The sequence below is a fragment of the Idiotropiscis lumnitzeri genome, chromosome 2 (assembly GCF_059441095.1).
Source record: "Idiotropiscis lumnitzeri isolate Australia: NSW breed Sydney's pygmy pipehorse chromosome 2, RoL_Ilum_1.0, whole genome shotgun sequence".
NCBI classification, from domain to species: Eukaryota; Metazoa; Chordata; class Actinopteri; order Syngnathiformes; family Syngnathidae; genus Idiotropiscis; species Idiotropiscis lumnitzeri.
Genome location: NC_142392.1, coordinates 36281486 through 36293537, shown reverse-complemented (window position 1 = coordinate 36293537; position 12052 = coordinate 36281486). Strand labels below are relative to the sequence as shown.

The 12052-nt window shown below is 51.8% G+C and overlaps 1 pseudogene; it reads right to left on the bottom strand.

Moving 5' to 3' along the window:
- Positions 1 to 8114, bottom strand: part of LOC148342437 (uncharacterized) — a 41331-nt pseudogene extending 33217 nt beyond the window's left edge.
- Positions 8115 to 12052: the final 3938 nt, after the last annotated feature.

Here is a 12052-nt window from a genome sequence, read left to right as displayed (position 1 = left end):
ATATTTTTTAGACCCGCGAAGCACTGAACCCGCAAAAGGTGAACCGCGAAGTAGCGGGGGTTCACTGTAGTTCAAACAAAGTCCGTTCTGCTGCGGCGCAAGATAGCTTGGCGCAGGGCATTTAAGTAGCGGCGAAAGAAAACACTTCCGGGACAACGAGCGACAGGGCGACGCTTTTTTTTTTAATCAGTACTAGGGGCACAAACAGCTTTGCCGAGATCAAACTCGCGTTGTCTGAGATCGTCTTTTTCGATTCCAAAACGATGCATCGTTCAGCTGGACTACGGCGGAAAAAAAACATGTTCCCCAGGGTCCCACGCGCCCGCCTCAGCATCGCACCACGACCCACGATGTGAGAATCACGGCTTTAAAGAGTGAAGATGAAGACAAGGGTGAGAGTGAGGACAATAGAGGGACGGAGCCTCCAAGCAGCCGCTCAAGTTATCACGTGACAACAGAAGGTGATGAAGACCACTGGAGGCCATCACAAGCACATAGTGAGGACACATCGTCCCACGCTCCTGACGACGATCATGATGGGGATGATGATGATGATGATTTTCGGCACCGCGCGAGTGGCCGCCTGTTTCAGCAGCACTGGCTCACCGTTGAGCCTTCTTCGTGTGCTTTTCCCTTAACCCTGTTTTATTTATTTCACCTCATCGCAGCAATGGACATCCAACTTGTGGTGGTTTTATGTTGTTTATGTTTATGCTGTTTTTTGCGCGTCCGTGTCCGGAGACATAACTCTGAGCTACGGATCAATCGTGTACACAAGAGATCAGCTGTTAGCACTCCGTGCTAACCCCCCACCGGCTGCCGGAGCGAGACCCGATATCCCCCGCGAGCTGAAGAGGAAGAGACGGGGATGTCGTGCGGGGGCTAAACGCCAGGCAAGGAGGAGACGATACCACCCCGTCCTCCCGTCCGTTATTATGGGGAATATTAGATCCCTCCCCAATAAAATGGACGAGCTAACAGCACTAACCCGGCACGAGAGGATTGTCTGGAAGGCTAGCTTGCTGGTGTTCACGGAGTCGTGGCTAACAGAGCTAACGCCGGACGCCGTCGTGGAATTGGACGGCTTCCAAATACTACGCGCGGACAGGACACTGGAGAGCGGTAAGAGGAAAGGGGGAGGGCTGGCTGTGTTTGTTAATGATAGATGGTGTAACCCTGGACACATAACTGTTAAGGATCAACTTTGCAGTCGGGACATTGAGATGAAAACTGCTAGCATGCGTCCGGTCTATTTACCGCGAGAGTTCAGTCATGTGATCGCGGTGGCGGCGTACGTGCCACCCTCTGCTAACGGTGAGACAGCCTGTAACGTACTGACTGCAGCTGTGAGCAGGCTACAAACACAGCACCCAAATGCCTTGCTCCTTATCTCTGGTGACTTCAATCATGCTTCTCCTTCCTCTTCTCTGCCTTCATTCACACAATATGTAACCTGCCACACCAGAGACAATAAAATCTTGGACCTTTTCTATGCCAACACCAAGGAGGCGTACACATCACTGTCCCTCTCCCCGCTGGGCAAAGCTGATCACAACTTGGTGGCTCTCCTTCCTGTGTACAAACCTCTGGTCCGCAGGCCGCCAGCTGTGACAGGCAAAGTTCAGAGAGGGTCTGGAGAAGCAGAGGAGGCCCTAAAGGACTGTTTCAACACAACTGTGTGGGAAGTATTCAGCGAAGCCCGCTGGGAGGACACTAATGGTCTAACGGACACAATTACAGACTATATTAATTTCTGCATGGAGAACACCATTCCCACCAGGACAGTAAGACGTTTCTCCAACAACAAACCATGCATCACACCAGACATTAAAGCTCTCCTGAAGGAGAAAAAGAGGGCTTTTGTGTCAGGCGACAAGGAAGAGCTGAAGAGAAACGTCAGCTGAGAAGGAGGATCAGAGAGGGGAAAAAGTCCTATGGGATGCGGATGGAGGAAAAGCTGCAGAGTAATAATGCCATGGATGTCTGGAGGAGCATGAAGACCATTTCAGGCCACAGAGACCAAAGCCCCAGAAGGTGGGGGACCTTCATTGGGCAAATGAGTTGAACCTATTTTTCAATATGTTTGATCAGATGCGTGCCCCCGCTTAGTCTCCCCTGCTGCAGCCCCCACCAAGCCCTCCTGCCGCTGCAAATGAGACCCTCTCTCTCCTCTCCCCTCTCCCCCCCCCACAGGCTTCAGTTCCCAGCCACATCAGACAACCACCACTTGCTCCTGCTCAGCCTTGTTCCTCACAACATCTCAGGTGAAGAACCAGCTGAGGAAGATAAAGGCAAGGAAGGCAGCGGGTCCAGGTGGGATTAGTTCCCAGCTCCTCAAATCCTGCGCAGACCAGCTGTGTGGAATCGTCCAGCACATGTTCAGCCTGAGCCTGAAGCTGGGAGACTCCCCCAGCTGTGGAAAACATCCTGCCTGGACCCCCCATCCGAAGGAGCTCAACAACTTCAGACCAGTGGCGCTGACGTCTCATCTGATGAAGACCCTGGAGAAACTGGTCCTCGTCCATCTGCGCCCCCTGGTGAGCTCTTCGATGGACCCACTCCAGTTCGTATACCAGCCTGGCATAAGTGTGGATGATGCCATCATCTACCTGCTCCACACTTCACTCTCCCACCTAGAGAAGGCGGGGAGCACTGTGAGGATCATGTTCTTTGATTCCTCCAGTGCTTTCAACACTATCCAGCCCACCCTATTGGGAGACAAGCTGGAGCAGGCGGGAGTGGCTCACCACCTCATCACATGGATCCATGACTTCCTCACAAACCGGCCACATTACGTGAGAACACACGACTGTGTGTCTAGCGTGCTCCTCTGCAGCACAGGAGCGCCGCAGGGAACTGTTCTGGCTCCCTTCCTATTCACCTTCTACACCTCGGACTACAAATACAATTCCTCTACCTGTCACCTGCAGAAGTTCTCTGATGACTCTGCGATTGTCGGCCTCATCACTGACGGAGACGATCGGGAGTACAGAGGGGTTACGCAGGGTTTTGTGGACTGGTGTCAGCAGAAACGCCTCCAAATCAACGCTGGGAAATCCAAAGAGCTGGAGGTGGATTTCTGCAAGAGTTGGCACTCTCCACCTGCACCAGTGAATATCCAGGGAACAGACGTTGAGAGGGTCTCAACTTACAACTACCTGGGTGTTCATCTGAACAATAAACTGGACTGGAGCGACAACACAGACGCTCTCTATAGGAAGGGTCAGAGCAGACTCTTCCTACTCAGGAGGCTGAGGTCCTTTGGCGTTCGGGGAACACTCCTCAGGAACTTCTATGACTCGGTGGTTTCATCAGTCATCTTCTATGGAGTGGTCTCCTGGGCAGGAGGCATCTCGGGCCGGGACAAAAAGAGACTGGACAAACTAGTGAGGAGGGCCAGCTCTGTCCTGGGCTGCTCCCTGGACTCTGTGGACTCAGTGGGGGGCAGGAGGATGACGGCAAAACTGGCATCAATGCTGGACAACCCAGCCCACCCACTCAATGACACTCTTGGAGCACGCCACAGCTCCTTCAGTGATAGACTGAAGAGATTTTTCCGCTCCTTCCTGCCGGCTGCTGTCAGACTTTTTAACAAGAACACTAGGTCAGGTCTACAAATGGGCGGGCATTAGTGCAATTGTGCAGTCCGAGGATGCAACAAACACAACTACTGTGCTTTATCCAATGCTGTACTTAAATATTGACCAATGGTGTATTTTGTTTACCATTGCAGTAGTCTTATCATTGCAGTACTTTTACCATTACAGCACTTTTATCATTGCAGCATTTTTATTAATTTCCCCTCTGTACCATGGACAGACATTCAGAGTGTTTCCTTACACTTGTATATGTTGTGGGATGTAAGTGTGTTTATACACATGGGGATTTGTGTATTTACGTATATACAGTGTATATTTGCATGCTTTTTATGAATGTCTGCTGCTAATGTGATACATTAACGGCTACATTACGTGATCTATACCTTTGCTGCTGTAACACTGCAAATTTCCCCATTGTGGGACTATGAAAGGACATCTTTATCTTTATCTTTAAAAACCTTGTGTTGGTGCTTGTTAAATAATTTTCCATAAGATTAAGATGGTGAAACAAAAATTTAAAAAGTAAATTCTGTAACAATTAAACATCGAATACTAAATTATTCCTAAAACAGTTAAATGAATCTTGAAATTAATAGTGAATTATTGTCGTTTAATGAATACTAAAACGAATAATGAAATATTAAAGTACTTAAATAAATACCCAAATCATTTTCGAACACAATAACAGTTAAGTAATAAAAGAGTGACATGTTTTAATTTAAAATTTACAACCACATCGCAACTTGTCAAAAAAGCCTGTAAAAAGGCAAAGGTGCAAATATGTTGACATAAAGTATCACTTTATCATGTCAACTGTTAATAAAAGGGAAATACATTTGGAATACTATCCAACCAACAACATGGTGTCAGATGTGAAAACAAAACCAGCAACAAAAGTCAAATTCAATACATCTCTCAAGTTCATATTTGGGAACTAAAATGTTTGGTCATACGCATACGGTTTAAATCTTAGGTTTTTTTCTATGTTTCGAAGAAGATAACAATGATTTGCATCGCAAGTGGCGACATCTGTTGGTGAGTTGATGACAGTGCTCCACAAAGCCAGCAGCCAATCATATCACAGCGGGGTGTGTCTTGTTCTTCCGCTTTCGTGCCGAACGGACTGCGGTTTTCTCTAAGGAAAAAAACGACGCCATCTTTCATTCGTCTCGTCGAACAAAAAGAAGCACACGAGTTATCGCCAAGCAGAGATCAAGTGCGGATTTGTTGAGATTGGCGTTTGAAAATGTGCGCAAGAACGACACCCAAGTACAAAGAGGAACTTTGTGGAAAAAAAGAAGAGAACGAGCAACATCTTCAACTTCTGGGAGAAGGTTGCAAGCAGCCTCGTGTTGTGCTACACAAAGCAGGTTGGTCATATGCTTCTGGCCATTTCGTAAAATAGTCCATAGCAGCTCGGACATAACGGTTGCTTTTGTCAGTGCGTGGAAAGGGGCCCATTATGTCCACCGCAATCCTCTCCATAAGAGTGCCCACTGCTAGCTGTTGGAGGTGGGCACGAGACCGGCCTGGTGGACCCTTGTGCGCTGTGCAGAGGTCACAACGGCGACAAAAGTCCTCAACATCTCGCCTTAGTTGACCCCAATAGAAACTTTGCCGGAGTCTGCGAAGTGTTTTTGACACACCAAAGTGTCCTGCCTCTGCAGGCCCATGAGAAGCTTTCAACACGGCCTCTATCAGAGCCCTGGGGACGACCACCTGCCATCTATCCTCACCAGTAGCAGGCTCCTTCCAAGCTCTCTGGTGCACCCCATCCTTGACCTGAAGAGTCCCAATCTTTGAATACAGTCCTTTAGTGGCAGGCGAGTGTCCAGCGACCTTCTCCCACTTAGGGTTTTGACCCGACTCGACCCACTGCAATACAGGTCGGAGGTCAACATCCGGTTGCTGCTGCTTCCTCCATTCAGGTGCCCCCACAACCTTGACCTCCCTACATATGGGGTTGACATGATCATGCGCGGGACTTTGCTCATCACCACAAAGTTCCTTCTCTCGGGTTTCTCTGTTCTCGCAGAAGCGGCAGCCAGCAAGAGCACAAGGGCATCGAGACATAGCGTCAGCGTTGGCATGGCAATTTCCAGTCCTGTGCTCCACTTGGAAGACATATGGCGCCAGTTCTTCAAGCCAGCGTGCAATCTGTCCTTCAGGCTCCTTAAAAGACAAAAGCCACTGAAGTGCCGCATGGTCAGTGCGTACAGTGAAGGGTAAACAGGACAGATAATATCGAAAATGGCTAATGGCTCTCACAATTGCCAGCAGTTCCCTTCGTGTGACACAATAACGCCCTTCAGCCTGATTCAAGGTTTTGCTGAGGTATGCCACTACTCTCTCCCCGTCTGCCCCCACTTGACTCAAAACCGCCCCAATTCCGACATTGCTGGCATCAGTGTCCAGGACAAACGGCAGGTTGGCGTCTGGGGGAACGAGAATGGGTGCCTCCGTCAGCACCTTCTTTAGCGAGCTGAAGGCCCGTCTGCACTCGGAAGTCCAGTCGAAATCAGTGTCCTTCCGCTGCAGGTGGAAAAGCGGTGCAGCTAGACATGAGAAACCTCGACCGAATCGCCTGTAATAGGATGCCAGCCCAAGGAAGCTCTTCAGTTCACGCGGGTTGCTGGAAGAAGGCCAGTCCCTCACGGCTCGCACTTTCTCCTCCAAAGTGCTAATGCCTTCCCCTCCAACTTTGTGTCCCAGGAACTCAAGCTCTCTTCTCATGAAGCAGCACTTGTTAGGGTGAAGCTTCAGACCCCCAGTGGAAATTCTTTGTAAGACCTGGCGCAGGGCCTCCAAGGCTGCATGGAAAGAGTTCCCATGGAACAGGATGTCATCCAAATAGACCAGACATTCCTGTCGGGGGATGCCAGCCAGCACCTTGTCCATAAGCCGCTCGAAGGTAGCTGGAGCATTACACAGGCCGAAACAGAGAACTCGAAACTGCCACAACCCCCTGCCAGTACAGAAAGCAGTCTTTGGCCGGGCTTCAGGGCTGAGGGGCACCTGCCAATATCCACTGTGCAGGTCTAATGAGGAGAAACAGGACAATCCAGACACCAGATCCAGATTCTCATCAATGCAGGACAGTGGATAGGAGTCTTTCTTGGTCAAGCTGTTTAAGGGTCTATAGTCCACACAGAACCTTTCTTCACTGTCTTTTTTTTTTTTACCATGACAACCCCTGAGGCCCAAGGGCTGTCAGATGGCTCAATGATGCCAGCTTTCAGAATCTCATCAATTGCACTGTCCACTTCTGCCTGATGTGCAAGGGGAAGGCGGCGGGGGCGTGCTTTGATAGGTCGTGCATCCCCCGTGTCAATTTGGTGCTGCACCAAGTCTGTTCGGCCCACCTCCTCTTCTGTCAGCGCAAAAATGTCCTTAAAGTCCCACAACAGTTGCCACAGCTCCTCCTGTTGCTTGGGTTCTAAACCATCACCGTTGCGCTTCCACACTTCACGCACTGCCGTCACTCTGTCCACTCCACCTGTCATGGACCACGGGGCCGGGGAAGAGGAATGCTCATCAATGTGGGCATCTGATGTGGGTGGAGAAGTCATAGGAGCCAGCGGTTCATGGGTGGGATCAGACTCCTGCTGTGCAATGGCTGCGCTCGACGTCGGAGGAAATTACTTTTCAGGCTGTGTAGGGCGCACCATTCCAACTGTGGGGCCTCTTGGAAAAGCCAACGTGTTCCTCCCCAGGTCAAGCACGCACTGGGCTGTTCGTAGAAAGTCCAGTCCTATGATGCAGGGGTTGCGTACCGCGGCAACCCACACCCGAAAGTTCATGCATAGTCCCCCCACTTGGATAGTCACCACCCCCCTTCCAAGCATAGGGGTGAGCTCGCCAGTCACTGTTCGAAGCTTGACTGTCGTAGATTCCAGCCGGTGTCGACGAGGGATACGCAAGGAGACCCCCCAAGCGAAATGGGGACATGGCAGAAATCCCCAGCATGGGTCCAGCCAACCACCCTCACAGACTCTGCAGTATCATCTGCTTCTGGGGAAAATGGAGCCCCTCTCCCCCATCTTTGTGGTTGGGTTCCGTCTCCAGGATACAAGGCGTGTTGGGACACAGGTGCAGGGGTCTGCGGTGTCCACTCTACACAGACCCCGGCCCGTTTCCCTGGCCATCTGCCTTCTTGGGGCACCGCACGCTAATGTGCCCAGGCTGGCCACACACCCAACAAACTGGAGGGCCCCGTCGGGAACGAGCACCACTGCGTGGCGACTGCAGTGTGCTAGTGCGAATAAGCTCGATCAGCTCATCCACCCATGATGGTTGCTCTTGGATTTGGTTCACCGGTGTGGCAGAGTGCACAACATGGCCGTCAACATGGTCAATCCGTGTGGTGTCCCCTATGACCTCTCTCTCCACGGCCAGCTCCAGTGCCTCCTGAAGAGTACGGGGATGCGCCAGTTGAGTCTGTATGCGCAGTTCTCTTGGGGTAATGGCCCGGATAAACTGGTCCCTGGCCAGCTTACTCTGCACATCAGTCGGCATATGGGCATATGCACGCCTTGACAGGGTTTTAATGTCATTCGCGAACACACGCAGTGGTTCACCAGCCTGTCTTTGCCTGTTAGAGAGCTCCGAGTGTAGAACATTAGGTTGACTGCATTGTCCAAAACGCCATCTTAGGGCACCAACCAAAGCGCCATAGTCATCTCTCTCGGCTGGGCTGAGCAATAACAAGCAGGACAAAGCTTCCTCCGGAAGACACATGGCCAGCTGCAGTGCTTTATCCTTCTCAGACCAGCCAGCAGCCCGTGCCAAAAGTTCAAATTGGGCATGGAAAGCCTCCCAGTCTGCCCTACCGGAGTATTTTGGAGTCTTGACAGGCTGATGACGACAATGGCGGCCGTCAACGTCATTCGCGCTTGCTCCTCCTCCAGCGTTCAATGAGCCAAAACCAGCATCGAACGCAAGCTTCCTTGCAGTCCGCCTCAGGTGGTCAACATGCTCCGAAACACTTTCGGGGTTCATATCACGGCCACATGCGCCATCGTAAGAATTGTCCACCACCTCCTCCTTGACTCGCGGGCGGCCACCGTAACTTTCTTTACTCGTTGCCATACTGTCGTTATCACTTCTGACACCAGTGTAACGTTGTATCATAAATCATGCCGATTTGTCCATCAGCGATCACTTTTATTATTAAGCCAGAAACGGCTGCTGTTGGCCGCAACCACGCCGATCAGAAAACTAAAAAAACAACGACAACAACATAACGTTCACTCCCGTCGCTTCCCCGCTGCATTCACAGCCTCCCCAGAAAAGAGGAAGACACAGAACCCTTGAACTATTTACAAAGTCGCTACAATATCAGAAAGTGCCAAAGAACAAAAGACGACTTGACAAAACTAAGCTTGACTACAAGACAGGTCAGAAAACAGGGACGAGAACGTCGGAGAGCGACAACGACAAGCGACAAGCGACCAACCAGAAATGAAAGCAACCAGGGAACTAAATACAAACACAGTGTAGCTGCCGTCAAAGGCCAATCTAATTTATTTCATTCCTTTATTTCATAGTTTAATGTGGTTCAAAAGTACACTGAATGAAGACATTATTTTGTGTTTAAAATGTTAAGTAAGGTATAATTTTCAGGTGTTTTGGTTTAAAATCGTAGTAAGTGTTTTTTCTTCCACATGTATAAACTGTTGTTTAGGGACATGGGCATAGATGCACACAATGGCCAGAAGAGGCAATGTTCTCTGAAGAGAAGGCAAGACGACAAGTCACGTTTGTGTGAAGATTTGTAAACCTTTATTCCTTTTGAGTGAATGTGGCCAATGAGGTGCTATTTACTTTAAGTTTCTTTATTGTTTTGTGAGCCATCCTTATTTGTGTGCTCTATCCGTTTATATCCAGGGGTGCACATAACTGGTACGCAGGTACGCATGCGCAACAGAAATCAGGGATGCGGAACGTCAAGTGCGTCAAGACGCGCCTTTGCGTACCTGTACACACTGCCATCAATCCACTATTTCATCAGAAGCACAACGAACGAGGTGAAAAATGCCAAAAAAAAACAACAGACTTGAAGCAAATTTTTGGGTCTTTCACCACCAAAAAAGAAACAGCCAAGCGAGCCTGAGCCAAACTAGAGAGCATTTTCAAAAAAGTGGCTCCAAGATGTGCCGTGGCTTGAAGCTAATGATGAGCGTACTGAAATGTGGTGCAAGATTTGCCGCTCACATCCACATATAGCTGATAAAAGAGGTGCGTTTTGCTCAAAGACCTGGGTCTGCTTTTTGATGGATCCGAGGACATCACAAAAACTGAGCAGGAGATCGTTTACGTCGTGTCGGTGTCCAGTGACGGCGAACTTACCTCAGACTTCGTTGGACTAATTGAACTGGGTGCTGATCGAACCGCACAAGCCATAAGTGACGGACTAGTGAGACTTTTCGAGGACGCAGGCTTGAATAACTGGGCCGCTAAACTGGTCGCTGTGTGCACGTTAACGTTGGAGCGTACAACGGCATTGTGCCGAAACTTAAGCAACTTGCTGCAGTTGGAGGCTCCCTGGTGCACATTTTGTGCACCGCAGACACTGGAGAACTGTGCCAAGTCAGGTGATCACGGTGTGCCCTACTGTGTCACATTTAAAGCTGTTGCAGTTTTATTTACAGAAAGGTGGTGCAAAAAAAACATTGAAACACTGAAGAAATTGTGCAAAGAAAATGGGATCTCTTTTGTGTAGTAAGTTTTATAACGTCAGGAGGACATTGAGGAAGAAAAAAAAAGACGTGAGTACCCCACACTATCTCCTGGTACTCATGTGAGTGTCGCGGTTCCCTGAACCGTGTGGGAAGGAAGGAGGACCCAAAGGCGACAGGTGAGGGGGAAACAGGGTTTATTGAGGAAGGGAGTTGGGGAGCGAGCTGGGGAGAATCCACCACCAGGCGAGCGTCGGCGTGGACAGCGTCGAGTGACGCCGACGTGCAGGTGTCGGAGTGGCAGTCACCGGGAACGGCAGATGGTTGTGCGTCGGAGCGGAGGGCGCCGGGTGGCACGGACGAGAGTGCGGCAGAGCGGGGCGCGCCGGGAGGCGAAGTCGGGCTGGCGAGGTAGCGGGAGGCACGGCGGAGCGGAGAGCGCTGGCGGGATGCGTGCCGGGCAGGATCTCGGAGGCGCTGGCGGGCTGAGCGGGACCAGACGGGTTCGGGTCGGCTAGACGGGGAAACAGGGAGAGCAGGGGTCAAGCAGGCACGAGAGCACGAAGAGTCAGGCGATCGGGAAGCAGGACGAGACATGAGCCAGTACCACGTGAGGTGACGAGATAATCCGGCGTCGGACTCCTGGCGTGGCTGGTCTTTATGCAGGGCGCTGATTGCCGGCAACGAGCTGCAGGTGCGCCGGAGCCGACGCCCACTTTCTCCGGAGGAGGGCCTGGCTGGGTGGATCGCGAACCTGTAAACCATCAGAACTGCCACGCCCTCCTCCCCGACCCGAACCGTCACAGTACCCCCCCCCCTAACGGACGCCTCCTGGCGTCCTACCCGGCTTGTCCGGGTGGAGTGCGTAGAACTCCCTGATGGGGGCGTCGGTCAAGAAGAGTTTACGCGAGATCCAGGAGCGCTCCTCCGGACCGTAGCCCTCCCAGTCCACCAGGTACTGGTAGCCCCGGCCCCGGCGCCGCACGTCCAGGACCTTCGCCACCGTGTAAGCCGGGTGGTCGTCTATTATCAGGGGGGGTGGGGGGGGGGTAAAGCCGGAGGGCTCAGAGGGCTGGAGGATACCGGTTTGAGGAGGGAGACATGGAACGTAGGGTGAATTTTTAGGGAGTCGGGAAGCTTGAGTCGAACAGAGCACGGGTTAATAACTTTCTCGACGGGAAAAGGACCGATAAAGCGAGGGGCCAGCTTACGAGACTCGACTTGGAGGGGAAGGTCGCGTGAGGAGAGTCACACCATCTGGCCAGGCACGTAGTCCGGGGCTGGGGACCGGTGGCGATCGGCCAGTCGCTTGGTCCTCTGGGCTGTTCGGGTGAGAGCGGCCCTCGCCTCGACCCACACCCCCCGGATCCGGCAGAGGTGCTCCTCAACGGATGGGATGGCCACGGTATGCTCCTGGTCTTTGAATAGGGGTGGTTGGTAACCAAAACACACCATGAAGGGAGACATACCTGTGGCCGAGGTGGAGAGGGAGTTGTGGGCGTACTCGACCCAGGGGAGCGCGTCGCTCCAGGAGTCCGGGTTTCGGGCCACCACGCAACGGAGGGCGGCTTCCAGGTCCTGGTTGGCCCGTTCTGTCTGGCCGTTGGATTGGGGGTGGTAGCCCGACGATAGACTGGCGGTGGCCCCGACTGCCTTGCAGAATTCCTGCCACACCTGAGACGCGAACTGGGGGCCCCGGTCAGACACGATGTCCTCAGGGATGCCGTGGAGTCGGAACACGTGTTGAGTGATGAGTCTGGCTGTCTCAAGCGCGGT